This window comes from Monodelphis domestica, chromosome X, assembly GCF_027887165.1.
Source record: "Monodelphis domestica isolate mMonDom1 chromosome X, mMonDom1.pri, whole genome shotgun sequence".
Lineage (NCBI taxonomy): Eukaryota > Metazoa > Chordata > Mammalia > Didelphimorphia > Didelphidae > Monodelphis > Monodelphis domestica.
This window is the reverse complement of record NC_077235.1, coordinates 37,930,352-37,936,544: the sequence shown is the minus strand read 5'-3', so window position 1 is coordinate 37,936,544 and position 6,193 is coordinate 37,930,352.

Here is a 6,193-nt window from a genome sequence, read left to right as displayed (position 1 = left end):
CTAGCAAGTAGCCAACTGAAAGGAAAGAATAAGCTTTGAGAGGTGGCAAAAGAGCTACAGAATTATGGCATTTCATTTTCATTCCTGTTGCCTAGATACCCCTTTCTCCTCAGAATTTCTAATACAAAATGATTTGCTGTTGTCACCCAAGCCCCCAAACAATAGTTAAATGAGGACAAGTGGCAGGTGAAGTGTATTTTAAAGGCAAAATGAAAGCACTTGATTTCCCTCCGACTGTGGGGACCATCTGAAATAGCCCTGGACTTTTTTTTCTGAATACGCATGCTCGTTGACAGGGTGATAGCAATTCTAACCCACTCTCCAGATTTAAGAGGGCTCAGAGCCAACTTGATTATGGACCACACTGGCCACAACCACATCTTGTTTCACCAGCTTGCTGTTTTCCCTTGCTATCCTATCTACCTTTTAGAGCAAAGATATAAAGATGGTTCCCCTATAGGCCAGGCTATCAAAACCCATTTCCACTTTGTATATGCTAGAGAAAATCTATTGGCTTCCACCAGAGACCTGAAGTGGGGAAGGAAGGCAGCAAATCAATATGCTCCTACTTTGGGGAAGGGCTTTTATCTGTAATTTTCCTCAAAATGAGTATATCTTGGCCCCTCCCTAGGCTTCTTGACTTCCTGAGTGAGACACCACTTCTGCCCCTTCCCAGCTGGCCCAAGGGCACAAAGTGGCCAGGCTCTGTCTGCCCTGGCTGGTGAAGAGGGGCCAGGACACGCTACTGGCTAAGGCCCAAGGGCTACATTACTCATCAAGCCAACCCCAGTTCATAGCAGTATAGCAAGCCCAACAGCTGAGAGGTGAGCCAATGTAAAACCTTGGCCATGAACCATTTGATCACGTTCCTGTCAGCATTGCCTGGACTTCTCTCCTCCCCACCTCCAGCTAGCCATTCCCTCACTCCTCTCTCTCCCAGCCCCACGCCACTGCAGCCCCAGGAGAGATCTATCTGCCTCTTCCACTGTATGCTCTGAAATGCTGTTTTCATGATTAAACTTCCTTTCATCTGTAACTTTGTCCTTCTTACTCATTTCCTGACTCTGAGACCACGCTCCCTCCTGATGACATTTCTTCCCTGGACACACTTTTCAGTATTAACTGCACTGTGACTCATACTCCTTAGTCACTGATCACAGTGGGAGTGAGGCACAATATTCTTCGCTTCCCTTTGCCATTTGCAGACCTTTCTGCTTCCTCCATGACTCACTAATCTATCTTCCTCTGAGATTCATTCAATACATATGTATTACTCAGCCCAGATTCTGGGAGCTATTATCTACCAACTCCTACCTTCCTGAATGAATTCAATGCTTAGCCTACAGATTTCCTCTCCATAACAACTCCGTCACTCAACCGAAAGGACTTTAATGTACCAGTATAAAAAAGCAAGTATCAACAGGAATCCAAGAGTTCCTTTCTTGTTAATAGGTGGGAGGGGGGTGTAAAGAAAGATAATTCACCTCTATGATTGCTTTAAGGTTTATAATACATTTTACATACCTGATCTTGTTGTTCCTTTTAAGGGCCCTGTGATGGAAGTGATGCAGATATGACTTTCTCCATTTTACAGATGGAAGCATAAGACTCAGAAAGATTAAATGACTTGCAGAGCTGTCAGTCAAGTCAGGGATAGAGAAGAAATCAGACCCCAGATCTTCTGATTCCAAATATGATTTATTTGTCCTTTATCCAGCACCTAAATAAAAGAGTAATAATAAAATTCAGCCATTTTTGCTGATATGCAAACAAATACTTCCAAGAGAAAGCATTATCAATATCCATCAGAATTGATGAGAATATCTGTATTGATCAGTAGGAATAAGACAAATTATCAGAAAATTTTAAGTCTCTTGACAAATATTTTCATATAGGAATACACAAGGAAATGAGAGTGGGCCCTAAAGCTGACTATACTTTCAAATAAAATGTAAACTTTACCAAATAGGTGAACTATAAGGAGTGCTGGCTATGGAGTTCACAGGAACAGTTTTTAATCCCAGCTCTATCAATGATGAGCAGTGTCACCTTGGTCAATTCCCTTCCCCTCCTCTGAGCTTCAGTTTCTCCTCTGTAAAATGAAGGAGTTTGGGCTTGATGATCTCTAGGGTTCTTCTGAGCTCTAGACTTCTGATCCTAAGATGTAGGTGTTCTCCCTCAAATACAAAGTCAAATCACTCAAATGATAAGCCTCATCATTTTGAACACACCAACAACTTTTGACCATCAAAGATGAGGTTTTCCTAATCTTTAACATTGTCCAGCCTATTTGCCATCATCTCGCAAGTGAGCTCAAAGAATCTGAGATTCTGTAGAGTAAACAAGCCTAGTAATCGTCTATGTTTGAAGGACTGAATCAAGTATTTTCCAATTCAATTCAGTTTATTCCATTTATGCCTCCTCTTAGGGTCACTATACAGGCTCCAGAGATGAGCCCTAACCAATTTTGTTGACTATTCAAAGAAATATAATCCACATCAGAATGTAACAAGTGCCAATAGAGATAGACCCAAATGATGTCAGTCTTATGGTTGTATCTGCAATGACAGCACAATCAGAGGAAATTGATCAAGAGGTCCATTTGTCTACCCAATACCAAATGGGTTTTCCTCCCCCATTATTATTGATATGAGTGGTAGCATAACAAAGTGGAGAAAATACTACCTTTAGAGTCAAGAAGACCCGAGTTCCAATGCTGTCTCTAACACATAACTAGTTGTGGGAGCCAAGGATAGTCACTTAAATTCTCTAAATCTCAGGCAACATTTAACACTCTAATATACAAAGAAGTTGATTCCTCTATATAGGGAGATAGCGCTTTTTGCTTAAACTAAGTCTTAATTATACTTCCATGTGCAAGTCAGTTGGGAACTATATGGATCCTCTGGCATGGGGAAAAAAAATAGGTGACCTTCTGAACCTTCCCCTTTTTTGCAAGAATGGAGTGGAGGCACAGCCCAGAAAAATGTTGCTTAGGCTGTTTAAGAGCAAAGCTTCAATGAGAGGAACATATTTTATTGTCCCCATTTGAAGCCACAATCTGGCAACTGGATCACAGAACTGTGACAACCATGCCGTGGCCTATTAACACTCTCCTTTCTGTACTACCCCAAGAAAACCCTCCTTTCCCATCTGTCTTTGGAACTAATAGTCTGGCATCATTTTCATCCCTTATTGTAATCTACTTCTATTTTCAATTGTTGTTTTCACATATATGTGTTTCATAGTATGATGGAAAATATACTGGATATGTTGTTAAAAGACCTGAGTTCAAGCCTTAACTTTGGCATATGGCTGTGGTTATACTGTCTCAGAAGCCTGAATTCCTCTTCTATGTTTACAATATCCCTCTATCAGACTATAAGCTCCCTGAGGAGAGGCAACAGGCTGGTCTTATTCCAAATCTCTATTTCCCTCAGTGTACTAAACAGAGCAGGTGTTTCATATGTTTTAATTGGATATGAAAAGCAGGAACAATGATATTTATACAACCTACCTTAAAAATTGGGGCAAGGAAATACAAGTAAGATTGTATTTTTACTTTCTCAGACTTAAGACTTACACAGGACTTTTCACATAGTTGGGGCTTGCTAAATGTTTGTCAAATTGGATCTGACTGAATTGAATTTCTCTGGTTGAAATAGCCCATGGCTAGAAAAATCAGGATATAGGTTTATCTTTCCCTCCTTCCTTCCCTGGCTCCAGTTTTCTAGTTTCTTTACTTCTAAGGTTAGGGAGAAAAACATTCTTGGTAGATGATGATCTCTATTCCTTGGGCAGTTAAGAAGTGACAGAAATGGAATTTGCCCACTGTGAATTTGAAGAGGATGCAGAGAAATTTACAGCATGAAGCTTTCATTCCCCACCCTTGTGACCAGATTATTCAATAATGATATTGTCCAGTACTAACACTGAAATCAAAGGAAGAGGGAGGTAAGGAAGTCTTTGAATTCCATTCAATAAACCTTTTTACCCAGAAGGGAACAACCAGTGGCTTGAGGGCACCTTCATGCCTTTGAATTCCTGGGTCTTTATGAAAATATGAAAGCATACAAAATCAAAACTGCATCTTTGAGCTTCAGTTCTGATTTCTAACCACTCCTCTCTTTACTTGAAGTATATATGAAACATTTATGGTTTAAGTTGGGGGGGCCATGGTTGGGGGACCCATTCAAGATAAAAGGCAAAACATACTCCCTCTCCCTGCTATGAAATCACTTGCTCAACCAAACTAATCCCATTATCTAAGGACAGCTACCATTCTAAACATCCCTGATAAGTTTCTAAAGTAAACTATTATACAGAAGAGCAAACTGAGGCACAGAGAGGCAAAGTGTGGCCAGTGGTCTCCCAGCTAGCAAGTAATAGAGGCTGGATTTGAATCCAGGTTTTTCTTTTGTAGTTTTATTTATTTTGTTTTCACTCAAAGATATGTTATTTTCTCAATTACATGTAAAACAATTTTTAACATATGTTTTCTGACATTACAAATTCCAAATTGTCTCCCTCCCTCCCTTCCCTCCCCCATCTTGGAGATGGTATGCAATTTGATCTGGATTACGCATTTATCATCATGGAAAATATACTTTCATAGTGGTCATGGCTATAAGAGAACATTCATATAAAGCACAAACTCCAAATAAAATTGTCAATAAACTAATGTGAAAAATTGTATATTTTGATCTGCATCTTACCTCCAACAGTTCTTTCTCTGGGAGTGGATAACATGCTTTGTCATAAGTCCTTCACAATAGTCCCAGATCATTGTATTGCTGAGAGTAACTAAGTCTTTAACAGTTGATTTTCATCCAATATTGCTGTTATTGTGTACAATGTTCTCTGTGTTCTGCTTATTTCACTCTGCATCAGTTCATGTAGATCTTTTCAGCTTTTTTCTGAAATCGTCCTGCTTATCATTTCTTATTGCACAACAGTATTCTACTACCAACATATACCTGTTCCCCAATTGATAAAAATACCCTCAAGGTCCAATTCTTTGCCACCACAGAAAGAGCTGCTATAAATATTTTTGTTCAAGTATGTCATATCCTCCTTTTCGTGATCTCTTTGGTATACAGATCCAGTAGCATTATTTTAGGATCGATGGTATTGCAGAGTTTTATAACCCTTTGGGCATAGTTCCAAATTGCCCTCCAGAATGGATGGATCATTTCACAACTCCACCAACAATGCATGTTTCCTAATTTTGTCACATCCCCTCCAACATTTATCACTTTCTTTTATTGTCATATTGGCCAATCTGATAGGTGTGAAATGGAGATGACATTGAATCCAGGTCTTTCTGCTTCTAAATACAACACTCTTGCCATTTCACTCAGTTGCATTTCTTCTTTAAAGAGAGCATAGATTGACAGCATTCCTACCCTGAAATCTAAGTCAACTCTAATACATATTTCATACTCAGAGTAACCATTTCTGAGGCCCCAAATGATCATTTCTTTGTGTTTTTCCTTCTTTAGAATGAAAGGCCCCATAAATGAAGATAAATGCTTTAGAAAAATCAACCATATGTCAAATCTACTTGATAAAGATACCACATTGTTTGAAAGGTTGATCAATAAATATTCCTAGGAAATACACAACAGTTTACAATAAGCCAACCACCTGTTATCTCACGCCTTGTCGGCTGCCTCAGGAGCTTTGCTTGTTGCTGTCCCTGGAAGTATATTCAACAACTTCACCACAATCAGAACAGCCAAGGACTGGCCATCATAGTAGTTTCTTGGTCAGGGATGCTAGGGAAGGGGCTTTGAGTCACAATGGCTTGGAGATACTGTCAGGCCCCAAAGCAAGATCTTTTGAAATCCATGCCATTTTTATTATCCATTGATTCTTCTGATTAGAGTTTGGTAGCACTTCTGTATACAAACCAATGTTGTCAGGTTGTTTGTTTTGGGTCCAGGCATGTGCTTTCCTTAGCCAGTGAACATCCCTTAAAGAAACTCCCTTCACAGATGCAGAATGATATCTCATCTGTAACTTTGAGTCCTAAAAGTTGCCTGGGGCACTGTGAGGTTCAGAAACCTTCTCCCAGTCATGCAGCTAGTGTCAGAGGCAGGACTTGGATTCATGTTATTTTTCTAGCTGAGAGTTCTCTCTATTTCTTCTATCATGCTGCCTCTCAAGCCATATCTTCCCAAAGGCAATATTG